The sequence below is a fragment of the Strigops habroptila genome, chromosome 1 (genome assembly GCF_004027225.2).
Source record: "Strigops habroptila isolate Jane chromosome 1, bStrHab1.2.pri, whole genome shotgun sequence".
Taxonomy (NCBI): Eukaryota; Metazoa; Chordata; class Aves; order Psittaciformes; family Psittacidae; genus Strigops; species Strigops habroptila.
In genome coordinates this window covers 83,325,790-83,349,063 of record NC_044277.2, presented here as the reverse complement: position 1 = coordinate 83,349,063, position 23,274 = coordinate 83,325,790, and the positions used below count along the sequence as shown (strand labels likewise).

The window sequence follows — 23,274 nt, the reverse complement described above, 5'->3', positions numbered from 1 at the left end:
GCTCCAGCTCTATAGGCCATTTTTTAGCAGCCTGGTTAATCTTTGCAAGCTAAATGGAAGGTGCTGTTAGTGCATTCAGCTGGCGATGGGCAGAAAGAGCCAGCCACAACCTAACAGCATTCACATTGTACACAAAGCTGGTTCGTGGTCTTGCCACTCCCAAACAGTCTCAGGACTGAAATACCTGCCTTTATCAGAAGCTGTGAATGTTTGGCTTTAATTAAGTGCAACAAAGATACATCGGGGCTTAGCAGGCTTGTGTTTTAGATGCTAAGGTAGGAAGGTAAGGCATCACTCCATTCTGTGCTTTAAAATGAGATTTCAGCATGAACTGCGTCATTACGGACTCAAAGGAGAAAAAAAATGCAATTGAATTAAACCTGACAGCATAATGTGAAGAATCAATAGCTTTATTTGCTGTTTAATGATGATGATATTGTTTTCATTTCATTATATGTGAGTCATAACCAGCTTTGTGCTGGCTTAATTGTGCTCTTTAGCAAGTAAACTGAGGCATGCAATTTACAGCAGCAACACCTGTTAGAGAAAGCTTATTTAAGACTATCATAAATTGGTTCTGAACAATGAAATGAATTTGCTTCCAATCCAGCACACTAGATTATTAAGACATTACATTTGTGTGGTGTTGTTTGTTTTTTTTTTAAAATTAACAATAACATAATAAATATTTCTTTTGACTGACAGGACAGAAAACCAGAACAACCCTGTAGCGATGCAGCTTGTGATCTGAGCCCTATAATGACCTGTTTCAGTTTTCATGTTTGGGTTTACACAGTAAACCCTGGATCCTTCTGTCTCTGTAAAGTGACTACAGCTTTTGGCAATGGTTGAACACACTGTATTTATTGCCTTTCCTTTTCATGGCCTCTCTACCAAAAATATCATATAAAAGAAGCAGAAAAAGAAATAGAAGTGGGTGAGAAAGGAACTCAGAAGAGCCAGCTGAGGAAGGAATGACTGTCACAAGACTGAAGTCATTGTAGGTGGTTTTTTTTAAAGCAAAGTAGCGATGGAGAACACTCATTCAAATTTTTTTGAAATTGTACTGAGTGATTCAGCCTTAAAGAGGTTTGGCTACGGTATATCTGGGAAGAGACACAGCTGCTAATGAGTTTCAGTACACTGCACATGCAAGGGGGCACTAGCAAAATGAGAAACAGGTCTGGGGTAGCCAGTGACCAGTACATTTGTCTTTATTTCTCCTATTCTCCTAGATTGTTTCATTTGTGGTTTCTCTTTATCCTCACTGTCTGCCTCTGTGTTTGTCTGGGTCTTTTCAGCAGCCTCCCTTTCTCCTCAGCATCCTGGTGTGTAAATTCAGCAGTGTAGAGCCCTACACGTACCTGGGGTTCTCTTGACCCCTCCAGGACGCAGCTGAAAGCCTGGAGAGGGTGAAGGTGCAGGCACAGCCACATCCATCCTGGGCTGCATCCTGTCCTGAAGTGCAGACAAAATGGGCAGGCGCCAGGGACCATTGTGGCACGCATCCTGCTGTGAGGACAAGGATGCCAAGTGCTGTTTCTGGTCCTCAGCTTTGGCCTGAAGTGGCAGCTTACTTCTATTGAAATAGATCTGGTTTGCTTTTGCACAAATGCTCTCTTTTCCCTCTTCAGCATCCTGCCTGTGCTACTGCTGGACATTCAAAAGTTCAGGTCTCAGAGAAGTGGGAGGATTCATAATTATTATTGTCATTCCCAAGTTGCCTTTGCTTTATAGGTCTTAATTTTGGTCTCAATTACCAGGAATTGCACATTTCAATGTTATTCTGAATTACCAAAGAGAGGAGATTTAAACAGCTCAACAGCACATCACAGCTGAGGTCTAATATTGTTTTCCTCTAATCAAGAGATGTTAGCTGTAGAGAGGTGTTGAGGTAGCTTGACAATAGGGTGTTTGCATGGAAAAGGCAGTTTTTCATGGCTTTGTGTAGAACCTGCAGATTTCCTTGGGGACCTGGTGAATTAAACATCAAGCCTATGTATACTATGGTAGATATAACTCCATGATTAAATTCAGTAAAAAAAAAGTAAAAGAACATTTACATAGGAAGACCTCAAAGACCTCTATGTCCCACAGCATAATTGGGAGTGTTAAAATGCTGTGTTATCCTAAGCAGTCCTGCTACAGCAAAAATCGCATCGTGGGTGTCTATATTTGTTACTTCATGTTGATTTTCTGCATAAAATACATTCGGCTTGAGAGCAAAGTGCATATTTGTTTCCTGACTGCAAACCTTTAAAACCATGTGTAGATCTGGTCCAGCAATGTCTTTTACACAGCTACCAAGCATGAATGGCTAATTGGCCAAACTGTGCCACATTTGAACCTCATGCAGTTCTTTTGGCCTCACTACAATTAGGTAGGCTGTGACTAATTAGCTGTCTGTAAACACTTCGGTAGATGATGCATATGATGGAATAGCAACCTCAGATTCTGTGTGCCTACCTTCATCAAGTCTGCAGGGCTAACTAAAGGGAAAAGCAGTAAAGAAACTCAAGAGTTTTGTTGGACGCCTGAGCAAGAAGATGCTCTTTTCATGTGGTAATTTTTCAGAGTAAAGTTACATACAAATGGAAAAAAAATTCTCCTCCTCCCCTGTTTTTGGCTACTGAATGCCTTACTAGATGCTTTACTTCCAGTGTAAGAGGGATCCCTGAGGACCATCAGCCTCTTCGAATGATAATTTGGGATCTTTACTCCAAATGTTCATGAGTCCTTTTCTCATACACAAGGTCAGGAAGGATTTTAAAGTAGCTACGGATTAAAATGTATTGTCCAGTTCTTCCCAGGATAGCTTCTCGGAGTAACCAAGGAAAGCGATTTGTGAGCAATTATCTATTCCCATATATTCAGAAGATCATACACAGCCTGAAGATAAGAACAAAACATGGCCATGAAGACATTTGGGAAATAACACACCTTCTCCTCAAGGTGCTTGTTTTGCTGACATTTGCTACTTATATGAAGGCAGGAAATAGGGGTAAAAGGGCATTATTCATATCCCTAAGGAGGCTCTGAAGATAAATACACCCAAAGGCTGTCAACACCTTGGATAACAGGAGACCAGAGAGGTAGAGACCACTGCTATTTATCCAGAGTTGATATTTCAGTGCTGGCACATGCCCATCTTTTCTCCACCTAAAGGGAAAACCAGAGAGACTCTTTAACAGCCGGGATGTATTACCTTTGAAGGCCTGTCTAACCCAGTGAATCACAGATATTTTCTATAAGTGGAGGCCCAGGATTTAGCTATATGCCAGGACTGGTTTTGCAGGGATTTGTGTTTTGCAAGTTGTAATGCTTTAAATACAAAGGAAAGAAAAGGTTAGTTTTGTTTTTCTTCTGAACTTTAAGTAAACAAATAAGGAAATGCAGAATTAGAACCTTTATGTTCAAAACAAAAGACTTGACTCACTTTGAATAAATAACAACATTTTCCTGTGCTTAAAGATCCATTAAGTAAAATCAAGTTGCAAGGTCCTGATTGTGATCAGATAGCTGCGGTATGTTAGCAGCCTTTGTCTGTAAGTGAGTGGGAGTACAGAGAGGGAAGATGCTTTAATAGAAAATAAAACAAACAGCACTGTTGTGTTTGCAAGAATATTTGGAGTCTGAAGATGAGTGAGGTAAATAGTTGCTTTTATTAATAGCAGCAGATCAATGCCACTAGATTAGGAGAAACTGAGAATAAAGCAGAAAAAGAGACGTACATCTCTGTCTAGTCACACCCCCTCTGCCCACTGCTGAGCACAGTCCCAGGCTGTGAAAGGCAGCAGCAACATACCCTGCCAAGTATGGGCTCAAATTTTAAGACACGATAAAATTTTTCCTCCAATTTAAAACCTAAACAGAAATGTAGCCGTCTGCCCACACTGAGCATAGACATGTTTTCTGTACTGATATAAGAGCAAATGAACAAGTGGATGATTCAGAAAGGGGTACTGCTACTCTTTGACTCTCCACTTTTCTTCTGGGAAGAGTAAACTAACCCAACCTGAGAGAGGCTAGCTTTCTATCTTTTCTTCGCCAGGGAATAACTGCACAGCTCCAGTTGCTTCACCCATACCCATTGTGAGAGGCAGGAGGTAGGAGGCAGGAGCTCCTATTCTTACTTCCAGGCTGGAGCCAGAAAATGATCTGAGAAGCAAAGGCATGGAAGCAAGACACGTGGCTGGAAGTTTTGGTGGGGTCCTGGGAGCTAGTTACCAGGCTGAAAGCTCTGAACCCACTGAGTGCATGGGTTATCTTTGGGCTTGTCTCTTCATTGGGGTTGGAGATCTTTAAACCTCCCATGCTGGAGAAGGCTGTATGAACCCCTATCCTGTCAATATGTCAGTATAGAAACTTTCACATAAAAAGGAAAATGAGAAATACTTATGCAGGCAGCTCAACATGAATACAGCAGTGCCTATACCAGAAATTTTGCCTTCATACCCACCTAAAAAAGTCTCACACTTTTCATAGCTTACACAGTTGTGTCATTTGGAAAGAAAAGGTGCAATTTAGCATCAATTCTTTACAGATATCTGAAAACTATCTATAGAACTAACAAAAATAATCAAATTTGTAAATTATAAAAGAATGAATGGTGTAACTTCTGAAAATTGTAGTTCAAGACATTAAAATAATAACTACCAAATTATTCTCTTGACAGACTTTTCATTACATCTTTAATATTTGTTTTTTAATCTTAGCACCTACCATGAGATTAACATATCTGAGAATTTCCATTTATTGTTCTACACAACACTGTAATAACAGTGACAAAATCTTTGCTCATATTTGGGTCAAAACACTCAATGATTTGATACATTTCTGTATTTTATCTTTCCTAGCAGATCAATAATCATCAGCTCCTGAAGGAAGTTAACCAATCAGATCACATATTTCCATAAGACTATTGCTGACTTCTGTGGAAACTGTAAAAGGGTTTCTGTTGTGCAAATCCACACACAACCAAGTTTTTCAATACTGCTAAATGTTGTAATGAGATTCTCAGTCATAAAGAATTCAGACTTCAGCATGGGATGTTATGAGTAGATGATTTGCTATTGTAATAAATAATGAAAGCTAAATTATACTTAGCAAACGACTGAACAAGAGCTCTTTAAGTGACCCATTATCCTCTTTATATTATTCTGTTCACAAGGTATATTACAAAATTCATGGATATCCCATTTCTTATTTTACACTGGACATAATTTGGGAGGGGGAAAGTAAGGTATATACTTTCTTTGGGTTAATCAGCTGTACGTGTCCAGGAGGAAATAATTTGCAACTCGCAGTTCTAGGGTTGTAATGGATCAAACCCTGAACAAGACTCGAAAATGTCCTGGAGGTACAAGAAAAGTAAGTGCCATAGTGGGATGTACGAACAGGAGAAAAGCAAGACATCTGAAACAGCCCTTCTCCTTACACTTGGCACTAAGAAGGATTCATGTGGGGTTGCATTCCGGTTTGGGCACTGCGCTTCAACCAGTGTGTAGCTCAAATGGAGACAGGGCAAAAGCAAGCACTGAGGCAGATTAAAGGTCTGGAAAACATGACTTCAGAGGAAATTCTGCAGTTAATTAACCCGAAGAAGAAAGAACTAAGAAGGCAGCATTGCAACAGTCATCAAACACATAAAAGTATGTTGTGAAGAAGAAAGGCACAATCCGCTGTCTGTGCCCAAGTGGGCAGCCGACGCAGGAGGCCTTCCTGACAGCGAGGAGGGATCGAGTCAGGCATGAGGGACCTTGCAAGAGCAAGGCTTATCAAGCATTGCAGCAGGTTGCATGGAAAGGCTCTTGTACCTCCATCCCTTTTAACCAGGCTGAACTGGAGGTATACTTGCTCCTGTGTTTGAGCAGGGGTGGCTTCTTGAACCTGCAGCCCTGGTTTAATTCCATTTTATAGAGATACACAGATGCTGCTAAGCCAGTGCAGGGCACTGACACCCCTCTCACAGGCTCTTGCCTCTGCCAGCGGCTATAATGGATTTTTCAGAGGACATGCAAAAACACTCTGACACACAACAGTGGAACAAACTGGATGTCAAAAGCATGTTAGATTTGGCTTCCTCTTGGAAAAATATGTCTTAATGATATTGTATTTTTAAGATGACGCAGGGTAACAACAGACATTCTCAATATACATATACATTTCTAACCTTTTAGTATTTATCACTAGACTATTGGCCTCAGTGATAGCTAGTGGCAATGAATTTCACATTTAACTGTGCTTTTGAGTAAAAATATATCCCATCTTAGCAGTTAGTTATATGTTATAAAGAAAGGGTAATTAGGAGTTGCCAAGTTGCTTCCTCTATATTACTCATTACTCCATATACCTTTATCATGCTCCATCTTATTTGTTTAATTGCCAGACTAAGCAGCTCAAGATTTTCACTATCTCTTCATATAGAAGTCTTTTTGTATCTGTAGTAATTTTCATCACTAGTCCCTGAATCATCTCTGTTGGACACCATATGCAAATCTTTTTTTTCTGACTGAACAAGAGAACAAATGCATGGTTTTGTTGGTTAGGTTTTTGTGGTGTGGTTTTTTTTTTTTTTTTTGGTTTTGCTTTTAGAACATTTTTCACATGGCCGATTTTCCACAGCTTTCGAAATATATGGCTACAGTGGAGGAATTACAGACAGTTCTGAGAGCTTGTTCTGAACTTAGGAAACAGTGCATGCAAGGCATATTGATTTCTTTGTCTATATTGATCTTTCTTCATTACTTAACTCTCAAGCCCATAAAATCTGATGGTTAGAAAAAATCCTGATAACTTATTATTAGCTTATTAGAATTTTCATTACAGGTGGTATGTGTTCTTCCATTTTAAAAGAATAGAAAAAATCCTGAATTCAAGATTAGTCTTTTCTCTCATAGAATTAAAAGTTAATCTGAATAAACATAAAGAAATAGGGAACAGCATCCAAAGTACTGTATGCTCTGTTCTGCTTGTCCACTATGTATGGATAGAAGCCTTATATTCTTTGTCCTTGTTCTGTCTTTTTAAGAACTGTGTAGATTTTTCAACCAGTATGGGGTGCATGGTGATATTTCGCACATTTGCTTCAATGCTATACTTCTGCTCCAAAGCAAATTGCTAGCATAAGTACAGCCTTGACTCCTAACGCAGACAGACAGAGGCTAGAAAGGCATGACTGCATCCTGAACTCAATGCCATCTCCATACTCTTGCTAGAGGACCTGACAGGCAATGTAAGAAGTACAAAACTGCCCCCATCAGAAGTAATAGTGGCAGGAGGGTTTGATAATGTCAAGGAGGTGAGAAAGGTTCCCACAGGGCAGAACATCCCAAGGCCATCTTCAAGGGCAAAGTGAATCTCAAGCTAGCTTAGCATATGGTTATGTCTCTGAGGCTTATCAAACCCTGCCCTATAAGGTAACAAATCATGGCATTTAAAAAAGATTTCAATGACAATGTTACCATTGTGAAAAGTGATCATACTCTGGGCATACTCAGAAAAAGTATGGGTAAAAAAACACCTGGGCATACTCACTTTGTCTGCCTTCAGGTCCTTTTGTCACAGAATTACAGCATAAAAGATGACATTTTATTGGAACTTCTTACTGATTTGCATTATGGCTAGAGGTAGACACGGAATTCTAATATCTTCTACGGGTTGCCTGGCATTTGAGGGCTTATGTCAGATCTTTTGGGTTATATGAATATTTCCTTTGATGTAATGATATTCTTTATTCTTACAAGAGCTATTTAAAAGACAAAGAAAAATCTCGTTTCAAAATGTGTAGTTAACGAAAATAGGAGCCCATATCACCTAATGCATTGTGCATTTCATAAATATATATTGCAAGTTAGGAGAGACAACTTTTAACATTTCCTGTGCTCATCTCAGTCTAATTCTTTGAGATCTTCTGAGTCACAGTAACTTTTTTGAGAAATATGGTCATAGTGTTGCAGCTGATCTGCCTTTTAGATATTACACCAATGCAGATAACCCATAAAGAGAGTACCTGGACTCAGAGCTCCCAAACTTTGGGTACTGAAGGTATACAAGTGTATGTTTTATTGACTAGATAATTCATGTATCAAACTACAGTGTAGAACTGATTAATGTATCACTGGCTGCTCCTAAAACTCTACAAACTTATTATGACTGTGTGCATGTTGGATTGCAACTGGTGAATATTTAGATCTGGTAGGGCTGGTTTTCTTCATTTTATGGTATTTATACAATAATTGAGCAGCTGTAAGAAGCTACTTTTTCTGAAGTAACATGAATCTAGCTCAGCCTGTTGCTCAAAACTGACCAAAAAAGTCAGCAAAAGCCATGGAGAGCAATGAGGTGTCCAACTGACTAAGACCGGGAACTCTGCTGAAGTCTGAGCAACAAGCACAAGAATATAAGACCAGAAATCAATGGTATAAAAACAGTGTGCTGGGAAATAAGCTACTCCACCTACTATTTCCTTTGGGAGGGATATATTTGGAAAGCTGATTGGAAGGAAGTATAATTAGTAAAATACAAGTAAGCAGATAGTAGTGTGTGTGATGGGGATATCTCCTCTGATCACAGGATGCACCCTAGCATTGTAGGATCTTACTTTCCCTGATCCTGGAAAATCCTGAGATTGAATCAAGGAAGAATCAGAGAGATCTAGAGGACATCAGCAGCTCTTTTGATTCAGGACTGCTTCTGGCAAAGATTTATTAGGTATTGAATGAATTTCTACCTCTCCCTCTTCTTTTTATTGCTCTTTTCCATCTGCATCTCTATTTGGTTGGGTTTTTTGTTGTTGTGCTTTGGTTATGTGTTTGGTTTTGGGTTTTTTTGTTGGTTTTTGGTTGTGGTTTTTTTTTTGTGTGTGTGTGATTTGGATGTTCTTACATACATTTGTATGTGCTTTTTGATGTGCCTGTGTCTTTTTGTGTGAATCTGATGTGCTTGGCTAAAGTGGCAGCTTTGGTTGCTGCACTGGGCATACCATCAAAAAGCGAGCTACTAGCAAGTCAGCCCAGCACCAGTCCAAAGATACTGGCTCTTGAAAAGATGAAGAAGAATGTATGAGGTGCATGCCATTCTCTAGAAGCACTGTTGCAAGTAAGAGCCAGTCTCAGAGACCAAAGCAAATTTTTTCTTTCCTTGGTGCTCTTTGCTCCTTCTTTGGTGCACATTTTGTCCCTTTTTTCTTGTCTTCAGGGAACCTAAGATGTGACAAAACAGCTCCAACCCAGCTCAGATGGCATTTTGTTTTTTCTTTAACAGCAACAATTACTATGATCTCTAATATCAGCCAAATGGTTACCAAATGGTCTTTTTACAGCTAAAGTCTAAGGAAATGTGCTATATTGCTAAAACGAAGTTACTTTGCTTTTTATATATATCAGATGCATTAATCTTTCTCTTTCCTTATTCTGCATCTTTCATAAAGGATAATTGATTTCTAAGTTAGTTATTTACCATGGTATTAAGCAGACTGAGATTTCTGTCAAAACCATAGATGTATTTAATTATCTAATTTTCTTCAGTGACAAGGTCGTGTTAACACCGTTGAGCCTCTAGACCAGTAAACCCGCTGAAACCAACACATAATTCAGCTGGTTTTTCCCTTCATGTCAGGCTGTGTCCCAGGCAGCACAGAGGGTACTTTACATATATCAGGCAGTGATTTGTTAGCACATTTTCTATTTCCTAATTTCTCACAGTGCTCACACCCAAATAACTTTCCTGACCTCCTTTCAGACTGCATCTTAATTATGTTTTCCCACTGCTAAAACTTTCCTTCAGTCTCAAGGATGGTGACTGCGTATCGTCATCCTTCTCTCCAGCAAAGCAGACTTTGGGCATGATGCTAAGGCTACTCCTCCTCACTAGGCCCCGGCCAGAGGTTGCAATGGCTGCATGTTTTCCCAGAGGGACAGAGGTCCTGTCTTTACAAGTCTAGCTCACCCATTCACTATTGGACCATGCTGTGCTCCTCCTTTTTCTGGCTGCACCTGGGAGGCCTGCCTGTGATACTGTAGAGCTGGCTTCCCATCCACCTCCAACATGGAGGAATGAAACTCAAAACCAACGTCATGCCTGTGCCCTGGATGAGCTCAGCTGCTCCTGCACGTGACGCCCAGGAAAGCTGGGGTGCAGGATGGTGCAGTGCAGTGACTCTGGGCACAGTCCAGCTTCATCAGGGGCTGCACTGCCACATACATTGGGAAGGGAGCGGCACAGGAACGGCAGTTACTAATCCAAAAGCCTTTATATTGCTTCTGAAAACAAGCAGGTAAGTCTGCATAGCATCGTGTGCTAGCATTGGAGTTTTGGATATGCCCTAAAAAAGTTAGCTCTGATGTGAACTGTTAGGCTATATTTATTGCAATAAATTAAATAACGATGCCTGGGCAGTGGACGGTGGTTGTCAGTCTTTCAAGATTGTAAGAATAGTCCCCAGTCTCATGGGCTGTTTCATGTCTACTGGTCTCGGCGCCAGAGAACAGTCCTGGGCACGTTTAATTAACTAGGATCAATGCAGCCTCAGGTTGCTTTTATCATCTGCCTAGATGCTGACTGGCTGCATTTCTCACTCTCCTACCCGATTCTGCTACTGCTGAGCACCTGAATATTTTCATTGGCTTACTGCTGCTGTCCTCCTGGGAAAAAAGCATTCACCAGTACCTGAACTGACCGTAAATTACAAAGTGATAGAAAGAAATATGCAAATACAACACAGTAACATACTCATTCAGTAGGAGCGTGTGTGTGTGTGCATCTGTGTGTCTATGATGTGTAGCGTTTTCTGAAACCTGGCAGGCTCTTGGTAAACCCATGCAATTACCTTATGCTACACATGGTTTTGTTAAAATATAACTTTAAATAAAAAGTTTCTAACATTGTAAACCTAAGTTTCTGTAAATCTAAAAAGTTATGCAAATGTGAAACCTACTTCTTGTTTTTACAAATTATATCAGCAGATATGTATAACCTATCAGTTCTTAATCTGAAACCACTGTGGTGATAATACTTCTGTGTGTATTAAAGGGTTCTGAAATGAAAGCAGCTAATATGTGTGCTCTAACCAACATTCAGATGTTCACAACTTAGAAATTTTAATTTGAAGAGAACAAGAAAATAGCTCATCTACATAATTAACTGATGTTACACAACATCTCATTTTGAAGAATGAAACTATTTTTAAATTATAGGAGTCTTGAAAAATAGCCAAAACTCTAACTAATTTCTACTCTCACACATTATAACCAACCTGATAAGTAATTTACCTGAGCTTTTTTCGCTTTGGATTGCAATGCATGAACAGCATCTTCAAAATTAACAGTCTCTGAATGATAGGAAATGCTGCGAGTAGAGGTCTTGCTAAAATGCATCAACAATGTCACAAGTAGTCATCTAACAATAACTTAACCTTTTTTCTTTCAATACTCATTAAAAATACCAGATCAATAACAACAGAAGCAGAGCACCTTTGGCCATTTATACAAACCAGACAACATAAAATATGTCTTTCCTCATTTACCATAAAAACACATCACCTGTGCATCAAGTTGCAAAGGTGTTTGCAACCATTCAGTACATTTTCTCTCTCATAAGATTACAAAAAAGTCATACCAGCTGAAAAACTGCAGATTATTTTCTTCTACTATGATATAAAAAAAAATCAGCTACAAAACATTAAGTCTTCTGGAGAGGGTTTTTCTCAACAGCCAAACCAAAAGAGAACTGCTTCAAGCCACATTTATTTTTCTGCTCCTCACCACTGAAATGGAAAAAAAAAAAAAAAAAAACAAACCAATAAAAAAACCACCCCACTTCACTCTCTTCACTTTCACTGAAGTGAGATTTCAGTGCCACTTGAGATTTTTTTGGGGAAAAAAAAAAAATTAATAAAAATTAAAACTCCAATAATAGACTTCGTAACATTCTACATGCACTTGAAAAAGTAGGAAAACAGGCTCCAAATCTCTGCTTTGAAACAGGGAAAGAAAGGATTTCAGATTGGACTTCCAAAGCCAGTGGTTCGTAAGAAATTTGGTTATGTATCTTCTTTAATCTTGCATGTTTGTTTTGTGCCACTTTGCATAAATAATTAAGCATCCATGAGTACAAAGGAAAAATGAGAGGGATCTGTGAGGATACTCACCTGAGAGTCTGGAAATCTGATTTCAATTTCTGTTCCAAGTTATATTTGTCCATTTTACACAGTGGAGCAACAGTGCTAGGATGAAGAGCAAAGATGCTGCTTCTTGAAATACCCAGTACCTTTTTTCAGGGTTCAGAGTAAGCAGGTTCTCACGTGGAGGAGAGAATTGACTGAGATTGCAGGGATTCTCTCAGTGGTTGTCAGTAGTGATTGCAGATCCCCTTCCCTTTTAGCTAGCACATCACCACATCTCATTTCTGGCTATCCAAGCTGTTCCACAAATGCAACCTAGATTCACAGTTATGTTTGGAAATGGCATATTTTGGAAGGGCATTATTTTATATATTTAAACATATAGACATTCAGATAGGTAGTTTTTCACCCTAATTTTCAACAAATGTTTTTAAGACAGAAAAACATATGTTCCTGGGGTTAGCTGGTCTATATGCCATATTCGACACAGGGTAACCATTTGCCATATAGTAGACTTGGCAAGTTATGAACAGCCATATGCGCAGACTTGCTTTCAAACTGCTGACGCACTGTGAACTGCAAAAGCACCAGTAAAAAAACCCCTATAATTTCTCAATACAGGTCTCTCAAACACACACATAGTTTAAAATAAATTGACTGAACATTTAAACCTGCTTAATTTTGGAATCAATTCCACATTTGAAATAGTCTACAAGTTGAAGCAGCTGAAGCATAAAATGTGTTTGAAACAGAACAAGTTTAAATATTGAATCAATTTTGACATAAATGTGTTTGCATATTAAGGCATTAAAAATGAATCCAGTTTAAATATTAAGCTGATGAGAGAAAGAGCTGTGCTAGAGAAAAAAGAGTAAGGATGACCACTAAAATTATAGCACACTCAAATATTAGAAAATCCTGGAGTTTGTTATTTAATCTTAGTGAAACAGCTATGGCTAAAGGAAAAAGAAAAATCCTGTAAGCATCAGTATGTAAAAGAATTAGTAAGACATTTGAGAGCACAGAATGGTGACGGGTGAAGAGTTTCTTACTCAGATTTTTCTCAGTGTTTATCTGATTTCAAGGGCCATCTTACAAAATCCTCTTCAACTCACAGCTCTACTCTTCTTTCTTTTTGTCGTCCGCCCCCCCCCCCCCCTTTGTCTTTCCTCAGGAGTGAAGAAAGGGCCCACAAACCTCAGCCTTCCACTCCGTAATGCCATTGCACTCACAACCCATAATCTTTTGAAAATAGTTAGCTGTAATTGACTGGCACTCAAAACGAGCTTTTCTTCACATAATCGAACATGCCATATAACCCTCTCCACAGTCTGCTGCAGTCTGAGGGGGAATTGCCTGCCCCTTCCACCACTCTTTCCAAGTAGAGAATAAAATGCAGGTCATAGCGCAGTCTTGGTCATCCCTTGCCTGTACCTGTGCATGCAGGATGCAGGCTGGGGCATACAAAGAGGGGAAGGAAAGGGAAGCAGCAGTAGGGTACAAAGTTCTGCATGTAAAAGGAAAATGAAGATAAGGCAGTGGGACAAATGTGCTCAGGCAGAACAAAAAAAAATTGTCACATACTACCATAAGCAATTTCCTTAGGTTAGGAAGTCATACTAAATTAGGGCCCTCTGCCTTGGACCCATCCAGCTGCAAGAGGCTGGTAAGCCTGGCATGAGGTAAAACATGTTAGGCTTCCCAGCTTAGCGCTGCTGCTGGGAGCAGCAGCAGGTTCAGTAACTCAGCCTACATTTTTCACCTGAATTCAGATGACTGAGTATTGCCAGATTTCATGCTATTTATTCAGTTACTCACTTGGGCTGCTCATCCTCTGTTGGGAAAGCTGCATCCACTTTGCTCTGTGTGTTGCTCTGAAAGTCCATGTAGCTGGAGACACCCCTTGCCCTTGTGAAGCATTCAGCTGCAGGTGATTGTGAGCCACCAATGTTTCCCAGTGACAACTTGTTTGCACCTGAAGCCTAAGCCTTCCTTCACGACCCTTCCAACAAGCTGACTCTGTGTCAAGGTTCACCAACCAGTTTACATTTTATTTCCAGTATTAATTCTACAGCTGGAGGGAGATTATTATTGTTTAACCATTTCACCTGTGAAATTGGTCTCCTCTCCATGTCACTACCTGGCACTGTTCCTGCTGCAGAGAAGAGCAGGGTTTAAATAGCATGGATGCTCCAGGTGAGAAGTATGCTAAACAGGCAGCAACACAGTCTCTGGGTAAACACCTGTAGTCACTAGCCAATAACACTAAACCATCACTGTTTTGGTACTCACAGCTAAAATTACAGAACAAGCAGTCTCTTGAGGCCTGGTTGTCATTTCTGTTAGGCTTCACAGCCCTGACATTTACTAACCTCAGAAGCAAAGCCCATACACTACCTCAACATTTCTCCTTGCCACTCCCAGCACAAGAAGGTGGCACTTTCGTAAGAACGAATGAAACCTGTGTCTGAAGACTTGCACATCTGGAATGCTCTGGTCCATATTCACCAAAATAATTGCAAATACTAAGAGTTAATGGGTTAAATTGTTCCTTAAGGAGAATATCAAACATTTAGACCTTGCTGTTGAGGTTTCAAAGAGAATGGCAGTTTTAGCCCTTTGTACTCTGTGAGGAAATCTCAAACAAGCTATTTTTTTACCAGAATTTTATTTTAATAATAGAAAAGTTTATGCATGACAAGAACTATTGTCTGACTATATGAATTTGAAGACCATTAAGCTGTGGTTATCAAAAGATAATGCTAAAGTGCTGCCTGTATTTGTGCAGTGCACATTAAAAATGTAGTCTGCAGAGAAAAGCAAACACTGATGTTTAACGGTAGGAGGTACAGAATCAGTCTCCTGTCCCACAGCTGTGGAATTCCTCACTGTAAAACCAAGGCACATAGATGCTATCACACACACCTATATTTTTTATATCTGTCTGCATCATTAAAAAAACTCAAACCAAATCTGAATATACAGTATCTCCCTCTCCTCCTTACTTTTCTTATGCAAGTTCTCCTCTTGCTTGTGGGAATGGCAGACAGTTTTACTATGTAACAAGTTGCATATCCCTTGAACATTCTGACTGGAGTTTACTCACTCAGTTCTATTGGTTTCAGGGTAACAACTTAGACAAATATTAAGGAGTGTGAACAGGAATGCAATAATTTTATCAACTGCTTGTTAGTCTTTTTTGTTTGAATGACTAGTGATCCATGAAAATGGATGATCCATGAAGTTGTTTCCAAAGTCTTATGAATGCATTTGCATCACTTGATAGTAGCTCACTGAAATGCTTCAAGACCCTCATGCACAGGAGCACAGGGAGTCTGGTGGGCAGTGAGGCAGTTACACCTATTTTGCACAGCAGATAGCAGATGTGGATGCTTTGCACATGCTGAAGAAAACTCCTCCAGTGTACTCTATTTTTTCCTTCTGAGACGAAGGCCCTTCTGAACCACACGTCAGTGGACTGTATCTCTCCATACGCTTCTATGAGAGAAGTCCCTCACAGAGCTCATCCTGGTGATGTAAAGCAAAATCCTTTATTCTTTCAAGTCAGGGGGCAGTTTATCATTAACTTTATTTGGGCTAAAATCTAACACAGAATTTTTCTCAGCCCTAGCTGTGGTGACTGGCTGAGCAGGACACCTCCCCAGCAGCTCTAGAGCACAGGACAGCCTCCCATTGCATGGATTTTGTTTAATTTCCTTTATTCATTCACTGTCAACCTTTCCTTCATCCTTTATCATACATGACGCGTTTTCTGTATAAAAGGACTGGAGGAACTTGATCCTGCTTCTTCCTATCTCAGCCTGAATAGGTTAAATTGCCATGGTTACGTCTCCTGTGCTGCTAGACCTTGAAATACATCTCTATTTCACTTCAGCTTTCCCAGCTGAAAGCTGAGCTCTAGACAAATTTAGGAAGACTTTTCATCAGGATATTAGCTCCCCTCCCAGAAGTCCCCTTTTGGGTTTTGTTCATGCCTCCAGCTTCCTTCTGTGCCTGCTTAAACCAACAGTTGCAGCAAACCTCCAAATCAACAGCCTTGTCAGGATGAATAATCTAAAATTAATGTGCACTTGTCGACACGCATTACTGTTCCTGACAGAGATGCGTTGCCTACGCTGGCTACAAACCGACAATCGTTCAGAAGAAGTTTGCTCACTGCAGTCCAAGGGCTGATGGAGAGCTGGGATAAGGCTGGGAGTTGGATTTCAGATGAGAAGTACAATGGTTCCTGACATATAAGACTCAGAATGAATTCACCAAAAACGAGGCTGCTTACTTTTTTCCTGCTGTTTGTTGTATTCCCACTGGTGATGGTTATCACATTTATACAGCACCCCCCTGAGAAATCATCTAAATAGGTTTTGAACATCTTGTTCTTACCACCCTCAATTTCAAGTTGTGGAGCAGAAGTGTGAATAATCCAGCGCACCACTGATACATTACAAACACACACTTCAACTCTTCACTTTGTGCCTGGCACTCTCACTTACACTGTGGGTTTTTTCCTGTCCTTAGCTCTTGCAAGCCTTTCTCATCAACCAAATGTGCTGTTCTGCAGTATTGTGAGCAAATTACAGAGAGAGATGGGGACTTAGGAGCCCAAGAAATGCAGTTCATGAGAGCAGTGTAGGGTTACAGCCGTTAGCACTGTGCTTGCTGAAGTAATGAAATCAACTTGGAATGAAAATAACAGAGTAAAATACAGATCTGATTGATTTTTTCTTTTTTTCTTTTTTTCTTTTTTTTTACACAGCCCAGTAATCAGCATTCAGCATACTGCTGCATTTTTAAACTTACCTGTTATAGAATTCATGAGTTCTTCTTCATGAATACCAAAGGACTCGGTCTTTTGCAATTTCATAGGTAACAGAGTCACTTTAAATAAACTGTCGCTAAGCTTTCGTATGTCAACACAGTTATACAAAAATTGAGAGAGGCTTTTATTTTTGGTTTTGCTTAAACTTTGTCACTCCTTACCCTCTCTGCTCAGCCACAGTTTAGGCCAGACTTCTCCATCTCCAACTCTTTCTATTCTGGATTACCTTGTGATAGCAGGGTGGCACCTGGCACAAGGGTGCCCTCATGGGGGGACCCAGAGTGCTTCCGGAAACTCAGAGGCAAGTGGTGTCTCCTGGCAGGGGGATGTATTCAGGGAGAGAACAGATGCACTGTCCATACCGAAGGCAGCTGCAGCCTGGCTTCTTCATTCCCTTGAGTGAAGGACAGTCCCGAGTGCCCAGGCCACCCCATCAGCACCCTCCCTCACACAAATTTGGGCTCATGTCACACTCCTTAAGACACAGGTGATTCCTGGGGGTCTGAGCACTGCAGCCCTTATCTCCACACCTTATGCTGGCTCCCACCCAGCTCTTGTCCCCTGGCAAGGCCACCATGGGAAGGAAAACAGCCTTTTTCTCCTCTCTGTTGATGTGCACCAGAAAGGCGACACAGCTGCTGATATTTTAGTGTTTAACTTCCCTTTGCTTGGGGCACTGGGGCTTTAGCCATGGGAAATACTAACCAACTACCCTGATCTAGCCGGATGAATCCTCAGCTGGGAAAAGCCTGCCCTCAGGAAAGGCAGCTCTCCTTCCCTCATGCCACCCCTGAAAAGATGTGGCAGGCTGCTGACCTGCTCCTGTGCCCATCCTGCTGTCAGCAGGCTGGAAACACATCTCTCCGGGCAGATTGGGGGTGGCTCCTTGCCTCCCTGGTAAAGTGCAGCCTGTGGGTGGGGAGAGATGTGGCTGAAGGACAACGGGAAAGAGTGAGCAGAGAGGGAGGCTGCAGAGGCTGGGGCAAAGGGTGAAAATGCCACAGGGCAGCAGTGGCATGTGAACAGCTTTGCAGGCAGGAGAGGAAAGAGCATCCCCTGATGCATCTCCTAATGCTCTCCCTAAGAAACAATTCTAGGTAATTTCTGGGAAATTGTAGATTATTTTTCTTTATTGTTTCCCCCTACACTCTTTCCACTTTCCTAGGAGAAAATTACCTAGAATTTACTAAGCTGCACAAAGAGCTAGTTGGCAGCTTTCAGCATATTTGGAAAATGATTTCCTTGGCAGAAAAGTATGCAGGTTTGTAACTCTGGGATGACATTGTCATAATACATCATGGGGCTCAAACTAGCATCCCAGAAGATTAAACTTCAAAGAGTTGCCAACAGTGTTTTCTCACCAGGGACTTTAGAAATACATGTCCCTGGCTGGTGCTGAAGCACAAACACCTTAGCAGCCCTTGGCTAACGTTTCGTGGCCCATCTCTTCATCCTTTACTGACTGCAAACAAAGCTGAGGTCTGGTTGTGAGGCATGCCTTTATTTCTTGCTCTTGCTTTTGGAGTATTGTCTGGGCAGGGAGGAGCATGCTGAGTTTGCTAGCAGAGTTTTAGGGGCTGCAGGAAGGAGAGATCATGTCTGGGGAAATGGGAGCAAGAAATTAAACCACAGGAATAAACTCCCAGTATAAAGTGGAGTTTCACGGCTAGGCATGCTTAATTCTGTTGTGAATATTCCTACAAAAGTGCTAGGAAGATGAAAGGTACCTGCATTTTAATAGTAAATATGGCCAATACATGCACTTGGAAGAACTTTCATCTTAAAGGTTTTAGCAGAGGGGTGACATACAGGGAACAAGAGTCAGGGAACCCTGTTTGTGTAAAAAGGGAAAAGAGTCAATTTAAAACCAGGTGGAGTTTGAGTGCTGGCTTTAGGGGGCTTCTGAGCCTCCAAATCATTGACTCCAGCACCCAGTTAATACTCACTGCTCTGGAAACAGGCTCTGGGCAGCTGTAGGCTCATATGTTGTCCTGTGCTCTCTATCTGTTCATTGTCCTGCAGGTCTTGGGAGCATGCTAAAGGGGGTGAACAAAGCAAAAGTGGTCCCTGACAATCGTTTCCACAGAGAGCATCAGACTCTTAATGACACACATCTCACCATGTAGTGTTGGTTTTGCAGACCTTTCCATAGGAGCTAGGTGAGCAAAGCTGCCTTTTTTTTCTCTTTTTTGTCCTTTTCACAAGGCTGTCTGAAGACAGGCTGCTGGAAGGCATTGTCAGCATACTGGTTCCCTGTTGCTTGTTAGAGTATAGGTTACATCTCATCAGGTTATGGTATGGCACGTGTCTATGAAGACAACATGAGGTGAGGTCATGCCACAGAAATTAACAATACAAAAACATTTTCTTGATTCACAGCAAGGCATCAACTTATACACCTGAGTAGTGGATTAAGGGCTTCCAGCAGTGAGGTGGGGAGGAGTAAGAGAACAAGCTGCCAACTGGTAAATATCTACACTAATTTTGCAAATGCAAGTATTTCATGTCCTTCCTAATCTAATCATGAATGCAAACCGGATTACTGCATCTGACATGACAAGAATAAAACAGCACCAACAGACTCTTGAAATTAGCAGAATGAGTTTGCTGGAAGAATTACATGGTCAATACAAGTCACTCTTGTATTAAAGGGCACTACTAAAAGAGGAAAAAAGAAAGCGGGAAAGACAGAAAAAAAAAGCAGAAGTAAGCAGCCTCTTCCTCTAAATGAGAGGCACAGTTAAGAGGCTAACTCTCTTGCACCATTTTCCCTTCTGATACCGCAGCATTAGCGAGACCATCTATGATCACCTGATAGGAGAATATAGGGAAGGATGTGGCAAATACCAAGGGCAGTGGTAGCACATTTACAGGGATTGGACAAGGTGGGCCAGTGGAGGTGCCTGGAGGTTCAGGAGGGAAATCTGTGAAAGCGTAGAGGATAAGCAGAAGAGCTATGACCAGGTGCACCTACTCAGAGAGTTACTAAAAGGGGTCTTGCCTGCCTTTCCAGTGCCCCCAGCTTTGGGCAGCCTTTTAAATTACTACAAAGTTATTGTAATGAGAAAGCACTCAAAACTGGACTTATTTCTGATATTATATACTATACGGAAGTGCAGAACAGTAGAGTCTTGCTTTGAAATTTGCTTCTTCTCTGTGTCATTTTCAGGTTATTATTGACAGAGCCCTTACAACTAGCAAAGCTGCACTGTTTCTCCATGCTCCTATCTTCTGTATGCAGCTTGGCTGATGTTGTCTCCAAACTATCTATATCTTGTGTCTGGAAGAAGAGAAGTTGCACCACACCCTAAGCTGCAGGCTGTTTCCTGGCTGCTGCAAGTGTAAAAGATCGTGAAAGAGCAAAAACATGCTAAGAGAATGGTTGGGAAAAGAAAAGTTCTAAATCAGAAGCATTAAGAAACAAGCAGGTCAAAGAAAGCCAAAGTAATAATACAAAAATAATAATTCCTTTTACAGGTGTCTTCTATGGAGAACTGGGCAGAAAACCAAAATGAAAAACTGCAACAGCAAGGAGGAATAGATCCCATAGAGACAAAATGGGAGAAGGGACTGTCTCTGCAGGAGTGGTGAGAAGAAAAACAAACCATTAACCTATCAAAAAGACCCAAATAAAGTGAAGAATTAAAGGAGCAGAAGTTATTTTTCATAGGCATTGGAGTTAATGGGTCTTATAATCCCTTTTCCCTTCTCTCCCACCCCAAACAAGGAAACTTTGTCTTTACTGATAAATGAGCATGGCTGGGATGGAGAGGCTGCTTTCAGGGAGATTTGTGCAGTACCAAATTTTCCTAGACAAAAGCCAGTCTCCCTCCCTGTGGGAGGCGGACTGCCTACAAGCCCTTCCACAAGGAAGCTGGGACCAGCTGCTATAGGATGGCAAAAGAAAATGGTAGGACACTGAGCAAGCCTGAAGAGGTGAAGAACAGAGAGCAGAAGTGACGAAGGGCTTCGGAATAGGGAGCAGATAGTGGCAAACACTGGGAAATCACCACCCCCAATGTGCACCGTGCCCCTGAGTGTTTGGAAAACCCACCTTCAGGAGTGAAGTATTAAAGGGAGTATTAAAAGAACAAACTAGTTAGGCCTGAAGCAAAGAAAAAAGAGAAAGGTATAGTCAAACAAGAGGAGATGGGAAAGATCAAGCCTCAAGCCAGAAATGAACAAGCTTAAAGCTACTGAAGAAAAAAAAAATAAGGTAGGAAACAGTAAAGCACGACATGTAATAGAAGAGAGCCAAGTGACCATGGAGGTAGGCTAATCTTTGTTTAGTTTAGGTGATCTTCTGCAATAAAGTTTACCATGAGGACCAGCAGGACACTTCAGTGTTAAGGACTCTTTCTGGAATTAAAAAGTAAAGGCATTTTGAGAGGCAAGGCAAAGTGTTAATGGTGGTTGTCTCACTACACCCAGAGGTTTTGGCCATGTCCGGTGTTATCCCTAAGGATTTACAAGGATTGTCTTTGCCTCTTTGTTGTGTCTTTGCAGACCACAACAGCACTGAGGCAGAGCAGGTATTCTCATGATTAGGTACTATAAGGGCTAATTTGCTTAGGCTGCTTACTTCTGGTTCTGTCTTCAGTGGCAATTGCTAAAGTACCTACATTTTTAGCTTGGCTGCAGCAAGCCTCCAGTTACAAACTTCTCATCCTAATATGTCACTGGCATTAATAATGTCTTTGCCTATTGCTGTGATGGGGAAAGATTATACTTTGAGGCATTTTTTTTCTCAGAAATAAAGCCTTAACCCATTTCATTTCAGTCACACAATTGATTCTTAAATCTCCCTCCTCTGATGCTTTCTATCAAACTGATACATTGCTTTGGGGAGATGTAAGGGAAGCCAGAGCTGACCTTTTAGCCCCCCATTTTTCCAGCAAGAGAGGTCTGACTTAACTAACGAGAGGACTGAAAGAACTAAAGCACAAGGAAATAAACCAACAACAACCACGAATGTAAAGCAACCTGGATTTAGCTGTTTAATGAGAACAAAACTTGCCCCTAAGCTTTCAAGGTATTGCAAAGGCTCAAACCACAACTCTTCCCTAGGTTTTTCCAGACATTAACGGAGCTAAAATTTTGCCCTACTTAGAAATTTTAGAGGTAAGAGATAGGAGGCTGCTTGAGCTGTAACAGAACTTCAATTCCTGGAAATCAAATGCTGGTTTTGTTGGTATTCAAATAATACCCAAAGGCAGTGTCTTATTTAAATCCTAGGAGCTCAGAAGAGCAACAACAAAATGACTTTGCCAACATAAGAAGAAAATACTTCCAAATCCGTGCCTGCTTCCCCAGAATTGGTCTGAAGAATTTACTGAACACTCTCCAGAGCAAATCTTCCCAAATGGTGCCACTGTGGCATTTTGCAAAGCGGTATTGCCTGATGATGCCAGATGGAAGCATTACGAGGGGAGGATGTAGCTCAGGTTGGAGTTGCCTGATAGTGTTGGCTGTAATTCAAATGCAAGAATCGTCCAGCTAACTCACTCGTCCCAATTAAAGGTCAAGGCCTTACATGGCACTGCCCCCACTGATATGTATGTAGCACAGTCACCAGGGGAGGACAGTCAGCTCTCATAACAGTCCTTGAAGAAGCACCAGTGCAGAAGAAGCTCCTCTGATAGAACTTAAAGGAGACTGAGGAACACACGACTGATTAGACAAAGCAAGTTAATAAAACTGATTTAAAACATTCTTAATTGTATTATTCCTGGCTAATTATTTTTTCCAGTAGGAAAGAGAAAAACCAAAAAGTCAACCACCCAGAACTAATGAAGAAATATTTCATGGTAACTGTTTGCATTAATAATAATGCGGAGTGTTATGATTAATCAGAAGGGTACAAACACAGCGAGTTAATTGCAGGTTGCTGATTACACATTCTGAGACTCGGACTAATGCACTAAGTGGACACAGAGCCAAATTTAAATATGAAGTAGCATTACTGATTACCCTGAAGTTTTCAGCAGCTTAGCACAGATCCAAATCTAACCCAAAGTCTTCTTTTTCTACTTGGTTTGCCCTGTTTGGGCAGGTAATTAGACCCCGTTCTTTGACTCTAGTGCCTAAATGGCAAAGCTTTGTTCATCAGCTCATTGTGACCCTCTGCCCACTGAAGCAAGGGACATTGACTTCAAAAAGTTAATGACTTCGTCCTGTATTTTCTGAAGAGGGAATTTAGCTGTTCATTTGAAGGTCAAGGCAAGTTCCTAAAAAGAAGGAAAGCAATGCTCACTAAAAGGGAAAGGCTAAGGTGAGAAGTCTGAAAAATTTTCTGTTGATTTGGGATTATGTGTAC

The 23,274-nt window shown here is 40.9% G+C and overlaps 1 protein-coding gene across 4 annotated transcripts in view; it reads right to left on the bottom strand.

The window, feature by feature from the left end:
* CDH20 (cadherin 20) overlaps nucleotides 1-23,274 on the bottom strand; it is a 119,979-nt gene that overhangs the window by 69,853 nt on the left and 26,852 nt on the right. Inside the window, exons 2-3 of one of the 4 annotated variants that reach the window (XM_030503911.1) lie at nucleotides 19,078-19,266; nucleotides 18,905-18,994 (exon numbers count right to left, since the gene is read on the bottom strand). The exons of the other annotated variants lie outside the window; for them this stretch is intronic. The gene's annotated coding sequence lies outside the window, so the exon portion shown is untranslated. The remainder of the gene's footprint in view (nucleotides 1-18,904; nucleotides 18,995-19,077; nucleotides 19,267-23,274) is intronic. 4 annotated transcript variants of the gene reach the window in all.